Source organism: Theobroma cacao, chromosome 5 (genome assembly GCF_053813885.1).
Source record: "Theobroma cacao isolate CCN51 chromosome 5, ASM5381388v1, whole genome shotgun sequence".
In the NCBI taxonomy this organism is placed as follows: Eukaryota; Viridiplantae; Streptophyta; class Magnoliopsida; order Malvales; family Malvaceae; genus Theobroma; species Theobroma cacao.
Window position 1 is genome coordinate 29,670,986 of NC_142643.1, and position 20,819 is coordinate 29,691,804.

At 32.2% G+C, this 20,819-nt stretch overlaps 1 long non-coding RNA gene across 1 annotated transcript; it reads right to left on the bottom strand.

The window, feature by feature from the left end:
• Nucleotides 1-15,002: 15,002 nt before the first annotated feature.
• Nucleotides 15,003-17,905, bottom strand: LOC148762540 (uncharacterized). The gene is made up of 4 exons (XR_016026438.1): nt 17,182-17,905; nt 16,927-17,031; nt 15,408-15,460; nt 15,003-15,145 (listed from the first exon to the last, which is right to left on the bottom strand). It is a non-coding gene; the product is annotated as an uncharacterized LOC148762540 (long non-coding RNA).
• Nucleotides 17,906-20,819: the final 2,914 nt, after the last annotated feature.

Below are 20,819 nucleotides of genomic sequence, written 5' to 3' on the forward strand. Positions count from 1 at the left end.
CATGTGCCACATTTCCTGGTAATTGTTAGTTATTGAGTTTGATATATTAATTGTGAAAGTTGTGATGTAAAATAAGCAGAGGAAAGAGATATAAAATAGAGATCTAGAAAGAAAATCATAGACACGGAAAAGCAATTAGGGAGAAGTTGCACATTTATAAAGCTTTTAGCTTTTGCTAATGTGAATGTGATCGATCATTGGTTGTAAATTGAGCATTGGAAGTACTCATTGAGTTTCTATAACATCGAATTTGAGCTTGAGATAACTCATTTTGTAAAAACTCGGTGGAAGCTATTAGTTTCACTGGTTTAGTGAAGTTGCATTTGAAAATATTTGACAACCACTGTCAAGATAATAAGTGTGGGTTTGGAATAACTGAATCACTATAAATTGCTTCACATTATCCACTTTTCTCTACCATTTATTACTTAATGAAGTAATTGCTTATTGTTTTTTTATCATCCTTGAGTTCCTTCTTCATTTGTCTTTGAATTTTATAAAACTCATTAAAGTGCTATTCAGCCACTCTTCAGCATTTCCTAGCTTGGGGAAATTAGATTATAGTAGAGAGGGAGCTTCGTGGGTTTGGCAAAATGGATGCCTAACACCTTCCCCTTACCCCACCGCTAGACCTATCTCTGCTGTGGTCTGATGGTGTACTCGTCCTTTCGAGCTCCGAGATCCTTTAACAAAACTTTATGGTGTATTCTTTTGTATCCTTTGTTTTAGGGTTGAATATGTAAAAAATCGTTATGTGTGAAGTGAAATTCTCGCATATTCTTATGCAAACAATCTTCTTTTCTCAAAATCCTTAAAACATTTAATATAAATGATCAAATTTTGCATCTAATTCCTGTGTATGAAAAGGTTGGATTTAATCCATTTACTATTATTATTTGTACAAATTCAGAAAAGAACAGCTAAATTGATATATTTCTACTTTAAATACACAATTTGGTAAGCAAGTTTTGAAGGGAAATAAATCTTCAGTATCATAGACTACAGGTTTTATGTGGCTATGTTATATCTAGAAAGTAATTCGCCATTATAACCAGCATCATATATACTTGTTTTAGTTGGGATATTATATAGACGAAATTATAAGAAATACCCCTCATCATAAGCTTAATTCAAAAATAACCTTTATTATAATTTTAATTGTTTTTAGTCAATTTTAGACATAACTTGACAACAATGTCCTTTAAACCATTTCAGATAAAATGGTTTCAGTTTTCTCTATCTTGCTATCCAAACAAAAATTTTAAAATTAAATCTCAAATTCTTTGTCTCACCGTCCAGCTCTCCAATGCCATCGCGGTCTATCTGGCCATCCAACTCTCTCTCACTATCTCAAAGAGCAGAGATGACATCAATATATCTGTTTTGAGTTATTGGGTTTATTTGTTTATATAATTACATTAATAGAACCCAAAAGTTGATGGGTAAATTATATAACTTTGGCAACTTAAACTTAGCTGCAATGAATGAAATCAATTAGATGTTAGACATTTTATGAATATTTTTTAGGATTTGCGTCACTGGATATTAGACATTGTGTTACTAGTTGTTATGTGTTGCGCAACTTAAGAATTGCATGACTGGTTTTTAAAAATTACGTGATTGGTTTATTTGACATTACATGACTAAATATTAGGCAATGTGTGACTGAATATTAGGCATTGCGAGGTTGGCTTTTAAGAGTTGCGTGACTTGTGCATTGCTTGACTGGATTTTAGGAATTGCTAGACTAATTTGTAAGCATTATGTGACTAATTTTTAATCATTTCGTTGCTTTATCTACCCACTGCTGAAGTTGAATAGATACTAATTCAACCCCCTTAATAACCAATTCTGTAAAATTAGAAGAGAATTAAGAATGCTTAATGACCAATTCAACCCTCTTAATTTCACTTATGTTGGTGCAGAAAACCATCCAAATTCAACTGACATAGAACTTTAAAATTCTCTTTAAAGCACTTATTGCATCGATTTACGGACTAACCATATTCGTCAAAAAACAAGCCCAAAACCATTGAACACTCTTTCCAAGAGTCAGCATTCATACTTATAAATAGAGGGAATCTTTGTCCATTCCATTCAAAACCGTTTGAATGAAAGTCACAAAATCTCAAATTTCTCATGGTGTCTAAATGTTTTAGTGGGGAAACCGGGAAGGGAGTTGCTTCTGAAAAGGAAGATATTCTTGAATATGTTGCAACATATATGGGAAAATTGATGGATGTCATTGAGAACATGGAGAAGGATCTGCGTGTTTTGATCGATAAGGTGCTGGTTAGGAAAAAAGTTCTAAAGACAAAAGTTTTGAACAATAACAAGATTCTGGCTAAAATTTATGAAATAGTTGATGAGATTGAGAAGATATGAACCATGGAAGGCATATAATATATGGTTCTTATGTTGTATCATCTGCTTAATTTCAGCTTTATCAATAAAAATCTTGTTTTATTATTACATATTTTATATAAATAGTAACTGCCACTAATTTCTTTTATGCTTAATAACTTGTTTACTAACCATAATTTCTTAATTTTCTATTTATATAAGTGAATCAAAGGTGTGATGACAATAGTTGGAATATTATATAATTTTTTAGGCATTATGTGACTAGGTATTAGGTATTGTGTGAATGGATATTAGGCATTCCATGATAGGTTGGTATATATTCTGTACTGGTTGTTATGTATTGTGTGACTAGTTTTAGGTATTGTGTGATCGATTTATTTGGCACTATGTGAATGGATATTAGGCATTGTGTGCCTTAATATTCAGTATTGCAAGACTGGCTTTTAGGCAATGCGTGACTTGTGCAATGCATCTCTGGTTTTTAAGCATTGCTTGATTAGTTTTCAAAAATTGCGTGATTGGATATTAGGAATTGCGAGCATGACTTTAAGGTATTATGTGACTGGTTTTCATGCATTACGTGGCACTTTTTGATAAATTGATTGATTGTAACACTTATTTTCTATTAAATTTCAACAACCTGCCCAATGTAAAGCTTATAATTACATACGGTGGCCATTGGGTCGATGACACTTACAAGGGTGGTGAGACACAAGTGAGGAATGCTGGGAGTGATTTGTCATTTTTGGGCATGATGAAGCTGGTTACAGATATTGTTAAGGGAAACTCATAGAATCACGAAATCGAACTCAATGCATTGCTCAGTCATGCTGCAACGGTGTCACACTCAATTATCAGAGACGATGAAGATGTAGCAAGTATTTTATGAGATGAGAGGGCAGTTGTAGTGTTTTTGACAATTAAGGAACAAAATGCAAATGTTATGCCGCATGAACAAGGTGTCCAACATAGTAATTACCTAAATCAGAATTATACTACTTCAAACAAACCACACCATGCATTCCCTAACGAACAACAATGGCAATCACCATTGACATATGCATAAGAGTTTGAGTAGCCCGATACACACATGAGGTGTCTACAAATGCTATCTGCACAATTTTGATCAGAATGTGCACCGAATGAAATATTCATTCTTGCCAACAAATCCAACCATCGCCCGAGAATGCAATGGGCCCATTACCATTTACAAACGACATTGTGATGGTTGTGAGTGATGATGATGCATCTAATAAGATGGACTGTGATTGTGAAAAGAACAACATTGCTGATTAGAATGATGAAATGGACGATGACTGTGAAGATGATTACGTTGGCAAGCGTGATAACTATTCAAAAGAGGATAAGGGTGAGGACAATGACATTCCAGATTGCAATCAAGTAGATAGCAGTACAAATCATGCCACAACTATTGTCTTAAAAGATGTTGAGTATGATGACCCTATTTACGACAACCCCAGCGTTGGTGACAATGGTATTCATTCGCCTGATGCCATGATCAGGAAAGAGTAAATGTGAGGTTATCTCGTCAATGGATTATTCTAGGGGCAAATATGATATCCTTCCAAACAATTGCGACCGAGGAATCCAAATCAAGCGATGACCACTTATATTGTTGACAAATGTTTCCATCCGAGGTTGAATTGATGTGAGCTTTGAGCATGATGGCACTAAAAGAGCATTTCGAGATTAGAGTTAAAAAGTTATGTCATACTTATTTTGAAGTTGCTTGTAAGAACAAGGCATGCAAATTTGATATGCGTGCAACAAAGTTACCTAAAAGAGATTATTGGCAAGTTCTCACATTCCACAAGGTACACACATGTACTGTTGATGGTTTGCAAGGTGGGTACCAAACAACAAGCGCGAGTTAATTAGTGAGCTTATGTCCTTCAAGTTGTAAGGAAATAATGTAACACCATTAAGACCTAAGGAAATAATGGAAGAGATAAATCACAAATGGGGATTACAATGCTTGTATGGTAAGGCCTGGTAAGCGAATGAGTATTCAGAGAGTCTTGTTTTTGGTCCCTCAAAGGAGCCATTCCAACTCCTACCCTCGTATTTTCATATGTTGGAATGTGAAAATTCCGATACAGTCACAACTATGGCTATAGATCAAGAATAATAATTCAAATATTGTTTCTCGGAATACGGGGTATTATCCGGGTTTCAAGGTTGTAAACCTTTCATTTCTATCAATGCCACACATCTGAAAGGCAAATTCAAGAGCATTCTGTTTGTTGTTGTTTATAAAGATGGAATGAGCAGATATATTCAATTGCATTTGGCAATGGCCACATTAAGGATAAAGAGTTGTGGTCGTGGTTTCTTACCCAACTGTGTCATGCAATTGGTTATCCTAAAAATGCAATGTTCATTTTTGATAAGCATCTTAGCATTAAGAATGCAGTAAAAAAGGTGTACCACAATGCACACCATGGTCTATGCACTTACCACTTAGGGAAAAACATAATAAACATGTTTAAGAGAGAAAACGTTGCAGCATTTTTCACCCTCGTAGCTAACTACTATAGCGTCATCGATTTCAATAGACATATGAATTAGTTGAAACATCTTTGCAGGATGTTTACAACCACTTGATGAAATTACGCCTTGAGAGATGGGCACATGCACGATCACCAGTAAGGCTATACAAACTCATGACATCCAACATTGCGGAGTGTATTAACTCATGTCTAAAGCAAGCAAGAAAAATGCCAATCACCGTCTTGATAGAGTGCATTAGAGCCATGTTCCAATGTTGGTTCCATGACCTGCATAAGAAGGTGCTGAATTTGACCATGCCCCTCAACCCCTAGGCTATTGATCTGTTGAACACAGACTACGGATCTATTGAACACACGATTCAATGAAGCATGTCACTTTTCGACACAAGCAATTGATCGAGTGGAGTTCTAAGTTATTGGAGGGAGTAAGGACAAAGTTGTAAACTTGTCCACCAAGATGTGTTCATGCTGTGAGTTCCAAATTTATCTACTCCTTTGCAAGCATGCCCTGATGGCAATACTGTACAAATATCCATGTTTTCTTATTTGCTTTGTAATGAATTAAAATTTTACATGGTTCCTCAGCTGTGATTTCATTATCTTTGCAGTAACTGTTAACATGCAACCATCGAATTTTACTCGGACTATTACAAGAATCGATCATAGGTGGAAGGTTATGCTGTTCACATTCACCCAGTTGGGCATCTCAGTGAGTGGGAAATCCCCCATAATGTTGAATAAATTATCATTTTGCCACCATTTTGGCAAGGTTAAGCGAGAAAACCTAGGAGGAAAAAGATTCCATTGGTTGGCGACGGTAGTCGATGACGAAGATGTTCATAATGTAAGAGCTACGGTCATAATAGGTAAAATTACCCAATGCTGTTTACAGCTCCATTGACAAATCCAGCACCATATTCTACTCAACTGACACCTCAATGATGACAACAACTAAAAGCATGTTCAATTTGTAAACAAACTAGGCACACACGAAAGAACTGTCTAATGCGAGTGACAAACGTCGAAAACGTATAGAGTGTCCTAAACAAAGACAATGGCTCTTTAGGCAGTAGTGGTCTATTGTATCCACACTGCCTTAGATAATTTTTTCATTCATTGTAACACAAAAAGTAAAATCAAAAGAGCTTTCATATGGCAAAAGAATAATAATTGTTTATTTAAGCCTAATTACATGATTGTAATTAAATCATCATTGGAAAATTTAATTTAATGATAAATACATATATTTTTCCATAAGGTTTCATCAGATTTTATTTTGTTTTTGCAATCAAAGTTTAATCCCACTACCTAAAAAGATAGGCACGCAATCCCTTCAAAACCAGTGACACAATGTCTTCTTAACCAAGCAAGCAATGCCTTCAAAATCAGTGATGCAATGGCTAATATCTAGTCACTCAATACACTATATCAAATTCTAATCATTATTTGAAGAGAAAATTGAAACGCGAGAATTTTGGTAAAAAAAAATAAAGTCAAAATCAGGAGGGACAGGAAAACTAAACCCACTCAAACCTTTAACCTAGATTTACTTTAAAATCTATTGTCCCTCTTTCTAATCTTAATTTCACCCGAGTATCCCAAAACCTCCAACATCATTGAAATCAATGGCCGAAACTTCTTAGTCATGCAAAGTTACTGACAAGGGTCAAGAAAAAAGGTAGTTGAGGATATGTCTACTATTCGATCCAAAAAGAAAATGGGAAATTGGCTTTTAATGTGCCAATTGCAACAAAAGGTATTTCCATTGAAAAAGGTAAGCCTTTAGCCTCAAGATTTAGGAATGAAGCACATGCTGATAGGCATAAGAGAATAGAAAATGCAAATATATCATGTGAAAAAGTTGTAGATTAGAAAAGCTTTAATCAAACAGTGTCAATTAAGCGTAACTTATTTAAGTTCTTTAACAAGCTTAAAATTAAGGGTCTAAGTACCTTTCGAGATACATATTACAGCTCGACCATTGTTAAGGAATTTTACTCGAGTATAACCATGAATAAAGATGAGTTGGAAATCCTATTGATTTGGTAGAGGATGGGTTGAATGTGTTCTTGTGTGGAATAGAATTTACAGTGACAACTAATGATATTAGGAAACTTATAAAAATAACGTATGAAATGGGAGAATTCTCAATTCTCCCAAACCATGATCCATCACCCATGTGGGAGATTGTAATAGGAAGAAAAGAACTTTACCTTTTAAAAAGAAGTTATGCTACTTAGTTGAAAAATGCACAATTGAGGGTCTTCCATTATTTCCTAGCCTCCACATTGCAAGGAAGGCACAGTAGTTACAATTATGTTAGTGCTCAAGATCTATGGATGATGGAAGCTGTTGTGAATGAAATCCCTCTAAATATAACAAGACCTGATAGAAAGAATGAAAGGAGCCTCCTTAGCCTCTAAGACTAATCTACCATATGGAAACATAATCTTCTTTCTAATTAAAAAGAAAAAAGTATAGAGGAGTAAGTACCAAGCTGATTGGACCAAGTGCAAGGATCAGGGTATCTTTATTGGAAGTCTCTAAAAAATGGGTTATAAGCTTGAGGAAAATGAGTTTATCAACTCTAGCCAAGGCAGCTTAGCTTCTCTTACCGTTCCTTCCATTCCTCCATCTAGAGTAAGTTAGGATCCTATTTCAAATGATATGGTGTTTAATCTGCTAATAAGAATTGATAGAAAAATGACTAAGCAAAATGACAAAATTATAAGAGTGGAAGAGAGGTTACAAAATGTTGAGAATCTTCTTCTTAAAGAAGCTATAGCTGACAAGACATAAGAAATGGGAGCGATAGAACAAGAAAGAAAGGAGATTGTACCATAGCAAACTTAGAGCAAAGGCAAGGCAATAGTCATTGGTTCCGTATCTAGGAAATAGTTTCTTAAAGGCAAGAAGACCAAAGGTTGATGATTATGTTTGATTATTTTTATGTTTTTATGTTTCTATGCTGGTGATTATGAATTGATTATTTTGTTGATTTACTATGGTTATTTTGGTTTGGTTTAGCGTTATTGGATTTATTGAAATTTTATTGATTTACTATGGTTATTTTCTAAAAGCATGGGCAACAGTTATGTTTTTTTACTATATTTAAGTATGAATTATATTTGGAGGATTCTACTTGAATACTATATGTAAAGGTGATTTGGAACTAATGTGTAGACATTATAAAAGAAATTGTAATTTTACTTAATAATTTCTTAAATGATCAACATTTGCTGTAAATTTTGTAAAATTTGCATGGTTTATACTTTAAAAGTTGTTTTTAATTTTGTAAAATTTAAACATTTTTGTTGCATATTAGAATGTCATTTGTTGTTATACTTTTTAGTTGCATATTTTAAATGTCATTATACTTGTTTAGGATTGCAATTATGTACTATATGGCTACATATTAATTTTGCTACAAAATCCCAAAAAATAGTGTAGCTAAACTTTTTCATACATTGGCTAAGGATACACTTTTTTTAAGTGCAGCCTTAACTTAAGGTAATATATTTTGGTATGCTTGTGGAATGCTTATGGTTATTGGATTTGTTATTATATTGGCTACTTTGGTTTTGAGAAAATTTAACTCTTGATGTCTCATTACTATTCCTTAATTAGTTTTAATAAGTAATGTATCATAATTAAGCTTGATAAAAATATCTATGTTGCTCTCACTATGTATGATTTCATATACCTCATTTTCCTCTATATATTCTTTAAAAATCATGTATATGTACGATAACATGAACATTAAAAAATAAAAATTGTTTTGGTTCACATAATGAGTAAAATGTAACAAAATGTCAATGTCATCACCATAAGCTACAAAACTTAAAATTTCTAATTTTGTTTATCACCCTCTGAACCACTAATTATAGATACAAAAAGAATTATAACTTGACCAAATTCAAGAAGTCATGCAATGACTATAAACTATTCACGCAATGAGCAACTCACTCAATGCCACATCAACTAGTAACACAATGCCATATCAAGAAGTCATGCAATGACTACAAACCATTCACGCAATGAGCAAGTCACATAATGCCATATCAACTACTAACACAATGCCATATCAAGAAGTCACGCAATGACTACAACCCATTCACATAATTCTGTATCAACTAGTAACGCAATGCTATATCAAGAAGTCACACAATGACTATAAACCAGTCATGCAATAAGTAAGTCACGCAATGTCATATCAACTAGTACCTCAATGCCATATCAAAAAGTCATGCAATGACTACAAACCATTCTCCCTAAATCATAAGTTAAATAACCAAAAATGAAAATTACTTAAATCGGAGAAATAAATCATGTAATTATTATTAAACCAAAAAAGGAACATACGGACCTTACTAGCTTGGCTAGCAAGCATCTCACATAGGCAGTCCTAGACATTAGCTTTCAATGATTTCACTTTTGATAAATCCTAATTGATCAATGATCTTGACAAAAGGCAATATACTTATAGTTATCCATGTTGGTCCTAATAATATGTGCTAGAGGGGGGGTGAATAGCACAATTTGGCTCTTTCAAATATTATCTCAAAGTCTAGATAACGAGACAAATGAAGGAAAGAAAATGAAACAAAAATAGAGTAAAAATGACAGTAGAATTTAGAGTGGTTCAGTCCAAGACCTACATCCACTACCTTGATTATTCAACCAAGGATTTTTCTAACAAATCCACTATGAACCAGTGAAATTCACGAGCTTTCACCAAGCTTTACAATGGCTCTTACCAGGCTTAGCCAAAACCTTTCACAATAGTTTTTACTAGGATCAACTAAAACCCAAAGTGGTTTTTCAAAGGCTCAACCACAACATTTCACAATGGTTTTTCACGGGCTCAACCAAAACCCAAAGTGGTTTTTCAAAGGCTCAATCACAACTTACAACAATGGTTTTTCACGAGATCAACCAAAACCCAACAATTAACTTTTCAAGGCTAAGTTAGAATCTTAACACATTCAAGCAATCTTAACTTGAAACAAACACTTAGAGTGACTCCCTCACTTTAAGAATACAAGAAGAGAAGTATAACAAAGTAACTATGATCACAAGTTGATCTAAATGGTACAAGGTCGAGTGCAGAATACAAGTACAAAGGATGGGTGTTTAAGTGTAGTGAGGTGAAGAGAAAATTTTTTGGTTTATCAGCTCTTAATTGCTCAAATCTCTTCCAAAACTTCCAAGAACTTGTTTCTAATTGTTGGAAGACCCTTCTATACTTGGAGATGCAACTCTGATGGTAGTTTGGCAGTTTTATACCCGTTGAAAATAGTTGAAGATGAGTTCTAGCCGTTAATCTGTCTTGTAGTGCTCTGGTTCAATTTGCAGACAGAGAGCTCTTAGTCGACTGACTTGGTTAACTAAGTTGGTTCTGTTTCAGGTTATAGATTCTAGCAGAGAGCACTTAGTCGACTGACTTGGTCGACTAAGTTGGTTCTGTTTCTCAAACTCTTCAACTTGTCATTCCTCCAATTTGAAACTTGGTCAACTAACATTCTTCCTTATTTCACCAATAGGCTTCCTCCTTGTTAAGCAGTCATGTCTTATTATTTTTATCTCCCTTTTTCTTTTGATATACACTTTGAAAGATTGATTTATTAGTTTCATACATTAATTTTCTTGCACACTCAAGTAAAGGCATTAGACACAAATGAAATGGGAATATTTTGCTATCATAAAAAACATATAGAGTCAACATTCTCTATCTCTTATTTTTTATGATCACAAAACACTCCAAGATTAATAATGCAATGTCTATGTTCAATATGAATGCTTCAAATCTTTATGCACAATGAGGTGCTCCCCCTTAGTCAATGCATCTACTTTTCTTTACATAATATTCAACAAAACAAAAACTAAGCATCACACACATAAATTAAACATGAAGACCTATTTAACTCTATTTGATTTAGTCTTCCTTCTCTCTTTTTTTTTTTTTCATCATTAAACAAGATATTCAAAACTCCCCCTTAATGAGTGCATCAAGATTTTCCTTTAATCTTTAAATCAAACTTTAATGAATGAGAATTATGAGCACTCATACACCTAAGTCATACAAGCTTATAGATATAGTTCAATAACTTCAAGAGTCAAGCTTGTGTCAATGTAAGAACAAGTGTATGGGAGTTAAATCATTTCAAGAAATTGTCAAGGATTACTCAAATAATGCTTAAGCAAATTTGATCATTTTGTCATAATCAAAACTATAATAATTTTAAAGCTAACAATTTCCCCCTTTTTGATATGACAAAACTATGAGCATAATTTGCATTTGAAATGATTTTAAAATCTCACCGTCAACATATGCATAAAATTAAATTTTCTCATAAACCTTCTCCTCCTTTTTGTTATATCAAAAAGGTTAAAAAGAGTGAGCATTAAACACTTAAGCTCAAGAAATAATGGTTAGCAAAATCCATCAAGAATACAAGCATTAAGACCATGAATATGTAACCACAAAGTCTTTAAGTCATCATACATATGCACTTAATATCCTCAACCAAATAATTAAGAAATATACCCATTAAGCACATTCAAGTATTAATTCATCAAGAGAATCATCAATAAGAAAGCCACATGTATATATCTTTATAACCAAAATGTGGACATAACAATTATGAAGTTCAAGAAAGATAATCATAAAGATGTTCAATAAGCACATAAGCCATATTTGAACTCCAATACCAAGTGTTAAAGCTTAATATACCAATTGATAGATATAAATAAAATCTCCTCCTTTATAAAAGCACAATATCAATTATGAGAGATGGAATCTTTTTAAAGCTCATTATATCAATTGGTAAAGCACTAGTAAAGACTGCCCGTATCACTAAGCATTCCAAGCATATCAACTTCAAGACTCAAAACATTTAAGAAAGATATGATCAATTTAAAGCTCAAGAAAGAAAAGACAATTATAAAGCTTGATACTAATTTTAAAGCTAGATATTCATGTTTTCTAATTGAGAAAACTTAAAGCTTGATACCAATTATACATTTCAACATTCAAGTTAAAGTGAAAAGCAATATAAGGCACAATATCTATTTTGGTGTTTAGAAAGATGTTATCGGTAGCGAAGAACACCAAATGTTGAATTCTCACCAAACCTTGTTGTCGAAGATCGTAATTCGTTATAATATCAATGACAATGATTGACTCCCCCTTAAGAAATCATAAGTTCAACACAAATTGTTAGAGATCCTTAATATATCAAATATTAAAAGAGAAATCATGAGCCTAGAATAAATGAGCATTCATATGGATATTCAATTTATTTCCTTAATACTCAAGTATTCATGGAACTAAAAAGTATGAGCATTTGAATGGATGTTCAACATTTGCATCAACTACTCATATTTTCAAGAAGTATTTGCAAAGTAGTTCCTAGGCATTTCTAAGGTATCATTAGTCTTCAAGTATCATTCTCAATTATCATCAAGTATTATCAATCATCATCAAACATTCATTATTTATGCTCAATATCAATAAGCCAAGCAATATCAATCAAGCATTTCCAAGAATTTTTAGTGAAGCAAATTTTCAAGGAGAAATTAAAAATAATCATCATTAAGCATTTTTAGTGAGTATTCTTCCCAATCAATTCCAAGCGGTCATTCATCCAAATCATTTTCAAGCAAGCATTGCAAGATTTATTCTCCAAATTATATATGAAATTGTCAATTCAAGGAGAACTTTCATTTATTGCAATCAGGTATGAAAGTTATGATCAAATAAGCACAAACATGATTACAAGAAATAACATGCCTATTTTCCTTAATCATGATTCCAATTTTGTTCATCAAAGTGCAAGCATGAGTTCAAAATAGACATATACCCATTGAAAAAATATGCAACCATTGAAGTTCAAGGTACATGCAATATCTCAATAATTCATGATTCATGAGTGATATCAATTGTTATAGAATATTGAAAGTGAAGCACTCAACTCATGAATATATTCAAAGTGAACATTCAATCATCAACGAATACCAATTATCAAGATTCAAGAAAAAGATATTTAATCAAAGCTCATTAGGCATTCATTGCTAACTAAAGCTATAGGCCATATTTTATTTGACATGTCATGTTGTTTATGGTGACCTATAAGCTAAAGTAGTTGGATGCACACAAAACCTTTAGATCATGTAAACGTTAATGCTCAACAAAGACATAGTTAACATTTAAGTGCATATTCAAAATAAGTTTCAACTATGTCAACTCACAATATATGCCATGATCAAACTTGACAAGTAAATTCATACTCAAATGCATAGCTCAAGTAAAGTTTTAGACTTCAAACCTTAAGGTCAAGCATAAAGAAAAATCATATAAGCATGTGTCTTGACCAATATAGTAGATGAATCAAGAATATTTTCATTAAGTTCAATGAGTTCATCCTAATCGAATAAGAATGCATAATCAAGAAATCAATTTTGAAACAATCATTTAAGCATAAACGTAAAATATATTTCAAGAATTGTTCCTAGATTAGCATTTGAACGTTTCAATTTTCATGAGAAGATATTTTCTATATATGCACATGAAAATCCAATCGGATTAACAAATTCAAGAATTGATGAACAATTTCTCATATTTCTATTTTGTCATTGCAACTACATGAGAATTTATGGAATCAAAATGAGTGTCATGCTTAGGAATAGATAGATTTATTTCATCAAAAAAGATTTCTCATTTTTTAGCAAGTTTTACAATTTCAAGAACATGTACTTACACCAAATGATCATGAGAGTATTCATGTTGCATGCTTTTAAGAGTCAAGAATCATCTTTGAAAAAGGAAATATAGGGAAGAAAATATTGTAATGGACAAGAAGTAAAGTAAAAAGATATTTTGAAACACAAAACTTGTCCATTTTGGCTTTAAAGCACTCAAGAGTCGACTACTTATCCCTTAGGTCCACTTTTTATCATTCTAGCAGCATTTGCATTTTGTTCTTCAATAGTCGACTAGCTATGCTAAGGAGTCAATTATGTTGGATTCCTGCACATTGAAAAGCTAGAAAAAGGTGCAAAACATGCAATGTTCCAAGGTATAATGATCTCAAAACATGGATTTGTGTGAGAACAATTTAGAATTTCATTTCAACCATGTTAAAACATCATTTTAGACATGTATGATCAAAGATTCTTCAAGAAAAACATGTGAACTCAAATTTTGGCTTTTATTGCTCATTGTTCACAAGTGCTAAAACGTTGAAATGCTCATTTGAAGAATCATGCCTTTAATATGCTCAAACATATTCAATTTACATCATGATGTGTGCCTATTACTTATAACATGTATAACAAGTATTTAAACAATGTTTAAGCATAATAAGCATCAAATTAAGCATTTTCTATAATTTTCCAGCATATGGACCAAAATACCCTTGAGGTTGTTCAAGCAATCATTTGTAACAATAACAAGATATAATGGCATTTTCAACACAAGGTTTGCTTGTTCAAGTTATATATCATTGAAATCATTATAATCTCAAGGATGCCAAACATTGCAAATAGATATGTTCTTTTTCTTGAAAATTCCATCAATGTTAAATTATCACACTCAAAATCATGCTTAAGAAATCCCTTTCAATCAATTTCACCAATCACAAGAGAAATACCAAGAAACATCAAATTTGTGCAATTTATATAAATATTTCAAATCAAGTTTGCTCAATCACGCTATGTCATTAAAAATAAAGAATTAATTTCAATCAAAGAGAATAAAAAGATTTTGCAAGATAATCAATTGATAAAGATTTAATCTTTCTTTGCAAACTTTTTAACTTGAAACATTCAAGATTAGACTTGCTTTGTGAAAAATCATGAGCTCAATGTCACTCAATTTTGTTTCATTATGCTCTAAATGATTAATGAAATATGTAATGGGCATAATGAATCATATATATGCATATCAAGGGTCATTTGGAAAAATCTCACAATTCCAAAAATGCCCTTATGACCTTTCAAATTTACAAGCAAGCATGCACGTCTAATAAGAACAAGTCATAAGTATTTTTCATTATGAAACAAACTGGTTCAATTTATATATCATTCTAAACTTAAAGGATGGCAACATTTTTCTCATATAAGCTCATTTTGCTTTAAAAGTACTAATTAAAGTAGCCAAAACTTTCAAGCTCATTATCTGCAACGACCTCTCCTCGGTTGCTGCAGACGTCCAAGACTTTTAGAAAAGACCCGCCAAGTCTCGAACAAGCCTGTCTAGAATTTGCTCGTTAATCCACTACATTCAATCACCATATAATATTGATACTTTCATATACTAAATTGAACTATAAATATAAAAATCAATACAAACTTTTTCCTTTTATTCGTAAGTATATGCATTAAAATCTATAATCTCCAAATTAATGCTTATATAAAAATTTAGAATTCGTTTACAACTTAATAAATAAAATACTACGACTTGACCTCTAACAGCGGAGCGACTCGGAATAAATTGCTAAGAGATGCCTTTACCTATTCACGGTGGACTGAACGTGTCACTGACTACACGCTAGGCTGATCCCTATCTGCAAAAGGGGAAATAAAGGGGTGTGAGTCTCATAGACTTAGTGATAATCATCGACTCAGCGAGTAGGGCATAGATGAGAAAACAAGCAAACGGCAGATCAGTTGGATATAAAAATGCAAGATTATAAAAGCAATTCGTTTCAAACGAGGGTTTGTGCCTTATATAGAAATCAAGAATTTCTTATAAAGTATAAATAATCGAGGTAATAAAATTTTTCGAATCAAAATATATTAATAATAATTTTCGAATAAAATCAATAAAATTTAGCAAGCTCCTGCGAAACCAAATAATATTTAAAATCATGCATAAATCATAACTCGCCCCATATGCAAGGAATTACAGATTCATTTCACAAATAAACAAATAGGAGAGCTGCGAAAAACTGTTTAATTCCATTTTCACCATGCAGAGAAATATAATTCATAATATTAAAACTTATTTCAACTCATATAAAACCATTACATTTTTGTCAAAAATAAACAACATGGCTTATGAATTTCTTAAAAACTTGGCTTGTGCTAAAATCATTCTCATACTCGGTTGTCAAGGATACCTTAGCCTGGGGCTATCCCAACCGAGTTCGTCAAGGCTATTAAAAAGTCATGTACGTATAAATCATGTTTTTATTTTGAAAACATAGCCGTTCTTTGGAGTTGGCTGAGTTCACCCTCAGTGGTGGTTCAGCGTGAAGTGAACTCTAAAGTTGTACCTCGGGAGTTACCCTACACGCCTCTCCAACCGAGGTAAGAATATAACGGGGTTACTATGCCTCTTTAAGAGGCTGGTCCACGGAACTCGCCCACTGTAGTAAGCTAAACCCACCATACAATAAAATTTGCAATAGCATGACATGACAATTATTTTACAACCTAGCCTATCAAGGCAAACAACTGTTTATACATTTTCAACACATTTACCAATCCAGCCAATCATGCCCACATTATCATAAGCCATTCGATTCAAAATACAATTTATAACACAACAAGTAGCAGTTTCCAATTATTCTTGAATTTCTTGGTTAAAATGAAATAACCTTTTAAAAGAATTCAAATTTGATCTTCAAGGGGATATTTTAAATCTTTCTCAAAATATCGGTCCCCACATCATGTTAAAACTCTCTTTTCGTAAAATGTTCATTGTAAATATTTGCATGATATTTTGTATCAAAATAGCATGGTGAATATGTAATAAATTTCATGAATGAATACCACACAAACAATAAGGCACAATTTCCTTTGATGTAAATCTTTTCGAAAAGCTTGTTTCCCGGTTTAAAACACTTTACGTATAATATATATATATATATATATATATATATATTCCAAATGATTTCTAAAAATAATTTACACCCACAATTTCTTAAAATTCTATGAATGCATGCTTTCCATAAATTTTGCACTTCACGTAAAATATACGTACATGTATATATATACAAAAATTTTAAAATTGACACCCCCTACTCACCTCATAATAGTGGGATATTACTTCACTACTAATTCATACGCGTATATAATTATTCCTATTTGTCGGTCACATACTTCGTTCGGCACGCCTCCACGATAAACATTCCTAGCAACAATATAAACTCAGTATACTTAATCACACATTTGTATGGGTAGCAACTTAATTAAAAATTCCTTAAGCAACTTGCATATTTTTCATCCAAAATATGCACAATATTAAACTACCTATAAACCTTAAAATATAACATTAACTTACCATTGGGCCCTCTCCATAGGCTTCTCCATTTTTCCTATTTGGGCTAAACTTATTTATTTTTATTTCCTATTGGGCCATGCCCACTTATTTTCTATTGGGTCATGCCCATTTATTTTCTTTTCTTTTTTTTTTCTTTTTCTCTCTTCCACGTTTCTTCTTTTTTTTTTTCTTTCCAACCCGTCACTCCCTTCACCACCGTGGCTTCTTCTCTTCCTTTCCTCTTAAAATCGATCACCAAAAGCCTCATTTTCTCACCCTTTTTGCTACCATTTTCTGCTCTAAAATCAGTAGATTTCCAGCTTAAATTTTTAGCAACAAAACTTCTCAATTTTGGTAGCACAAAGCTGTCCAATTTTCATGCACAAACTACCAACAAACAACTCTAATTTTTTTTGCACAAATTGGTAGCAAACAGCTCAAATTTGCAGCAGCCAAAGTTGTCCTTCAATGGCAGCAAAAACCTCCAAAAATTTCTAGCAACATAACCTCAAAATTTAGTAGCAAAAACCTTGAATTTTTAGCACCAAAATCCCTCTAAAAAGCACCAAATTTTCTCTCTCAAAGTGCAGCAAAAACCAACTTCTTACCTCACAAATTTTCAACTTTCTTCTTCCTCCAAAAATTGCAGCAAAAGCTCTCTTTTTCCTTCCTCAAAGTGCAGCAAAACCGTTCTCTTTTCTTTTCCTCTCCCATGGTTCTTTCTTTCCTTTATTTCTCTTCTCCCACTCTCAACCGACTTCCTCTCCTTTTTCTCTTTTACCTCTTTTTCATTTCTTTCATCTCACATGGCCGGCCCCACCATCATTTCTACATTCTTCTCTTTTGTTTTCTTTGTTTTTTTGTGTCTTTCTTCCTTTCTTTTGTTTTTATTTTTGTCTTGCTTGTTTTTACTCACATGGGATTGAAATTGAAAGTCAAAAAAAACTTGTGCACCTTTTCCATCCGCCACACACTTTTCTTTCTTTTGTTTTTGTCTTCATTCCATTCTTGACTCATGTGGCCACTCATGTACATATAAAAATATTGTTTGACTTTTCAACATCTTTTCTTCATTATTTTATCATCCATTTTATTTTCATAATATTTTTATTTCTTCAAATAATAAAATTTACATATTATGCCTTAACTTCATTTTATTTAACACGTCTCCCTCAAATTTTCATATTTTAAAATTAATTCTTCTGACACGTGTAAAAATTCTAATTTCCTTCTATCTTCCTTTTCTTATACGTGTATAATCAAAATATCAAGATCGTATTTCAACGCGGTGTTACCATAAGATTTAAATATTTACTAACCCGCGTTAGCTCGATTTAATAAAATCACGCTGACACAATTATCGTCGTTTTCCTTCAAAATTCTTCTTTACTTCTTCTCCCCCACTTAAATTAGTCATATTCCATTTTCCATGACTAATTCCGATAACATATAAAATATTAATATTTTAATATTATTTTATTAAATAAAATATTATTTTATTTCAAAATTTTTCGCTTGCTTTCTTTGGTCCCGAAACACAACATTACATCTCGGTTTACTTCCGAATAATCCTTTAGCTTACTAATTCCTTTCCAACAAAAATATTATTATTTAATTGTTGTTTCTGCACGCGTGAAGCATTTTATTCTTGAACGCTCTTTTCATCCTTTATCGCTCTTTAGCACGCCAATTCACATCAAGCGATCATTCGTTTGATCAATAAAATATTATTTGTGTCCAACGAGGGTGCGGGGTATTACATTATCAACCATCTTGAACTATTCAAAGAAGTTTTAGAATGTAAATCAAGATTATTCAAATGGTCGACTTATGTTAGGCACAAGGAAATTTTTTTTAACTCAATTTCCTTGTTTTAGGCTACTTGAATAAATGTGAGTGTCAGTCATCAAGTATGCTCATATTTCTATCACATTATCCAACCTTTTATGTTTCAAAATTGTGCGCAAAAATCATTTTTCCTCAAAGAAGTAGTATGGAAACAATTTCATAAATCATGAGGAAATTTTATAGAAACAATTCTCCATAATCAATCAATCTTAATAAAATAATTTTCTCAAAGTAAGAATGATAATATATTCAAGATCAAATATATGTACATACTCCATCTTTAGATTCATACTTCCTTGCAGCTTGTAGCATGTATCATACCAAATCAAGTTGCATAGCCAAGATTTATCAATAAAGCTCAAAGAATTTTGCACTTAATATTCAAGCAAGAATAGGAAACCAAAGTTTTCAATTAAGAAGAGCAAACAATTTTAGAAATAAAGTTAAATCAATGGAACATTCAAAAAATAAGCAATCAAAAATCTCATTTAAACAAACAAAAGAGTTTTAACATAGAGATCACCCATTTTCCTTTATGTGTGACTCAAGAGCATTCATTTTTCAAGAATTGTTTCTTGCTCTAGCACACCTACAAGAGACATTTTTCATTTGATCTTTGGTATCCAAATTGCTTTGGATCCTTGAAAGTTAGTCTCGTTGCATAAAGTTCCTTTTGGAACCCAAATTTTTGTAATTTTCTGCACATTTCTTTTCCTAAAGTAATCATAGGATAAATGTCTAGTTCTATCACATACAAAGCATCTAGAGGAGAAATCATTAGCATTTCTTATGAAATTTGTGCTTTTTCTTGATGATTCTTTTCTTAAATTCTTAAGAGCAGTATTTTCAGCAACTGCAGCTTGTAAAGCGTCTATTCTGTTTTTCAACTCCAATTGTAGATTTTCAAAATCTGTGTTTGAATGTTCTAATTCAATTTACAGAAAATTTCTTTGCTAAAAAACAGAGTTGAAATCATGTCTTATCTTTTCCAAATCATTTTCAAGACATGCAGCTTTTCTTTTCAAAATTTTATATTTTGATGCAAGCTTTTCAAACTCATCATAGAGACATTCATATTCATCTTGCAGCTCAACAATTGAAATATCACAAGAAATAGAAGACACCTCGGATTCATCATCTCTGGCCATCATGCACAAGTTTGATCTTTCTTCCATTTTCTCATTTAATAAATCTTCAAATTTTATTTTCACGTCAAAATTTTCTTTTTCCAAAAAATCAATTTGCTCTTGGTAAGCTTTAAAATCTTTTTCCAAATTTTTATTTTCTTTCTTCAAATCAATTTTTGTTTTCATCAAAAATTCATTTTCAACATCGAGTGTGGAAATGATTTTCTTGTTCTTTATATTCATTTTCTCAAACTCAAAAGCTAAATCCTCAAAAGCATCATGTAATTCATTGAAAGCACTTGAATTAAGTTCACATGATGAAGAAGTTACCTTTAACTTTTCAAGAGCCATGAAGCATAATTCAATTTGATTTGAGGATACATCTTCACTTGATTCCTTGTCTCCTTTTGTCATGTTGCTTGTTGAGCATTGATTTTCGTAAGAGTTATCTTCCAATTCCTTTTTCATATTTGTTTATCCATGTAACTCTTCTAATTTTTGCCAAATTTCCTTGTCACTTTTACACATGAACACTTTATCATATTCTCTATAATCAAGTGCACAAATAAGAGTATGCATAGCCTTGAGTTGATTTGAACTTTCCTTATTTAAGCTTCTGTCCACCTACTTCTATGTTTGGAAGATTTCTCACCATTTATCGAATTTCTAATCATTGGAATGAAA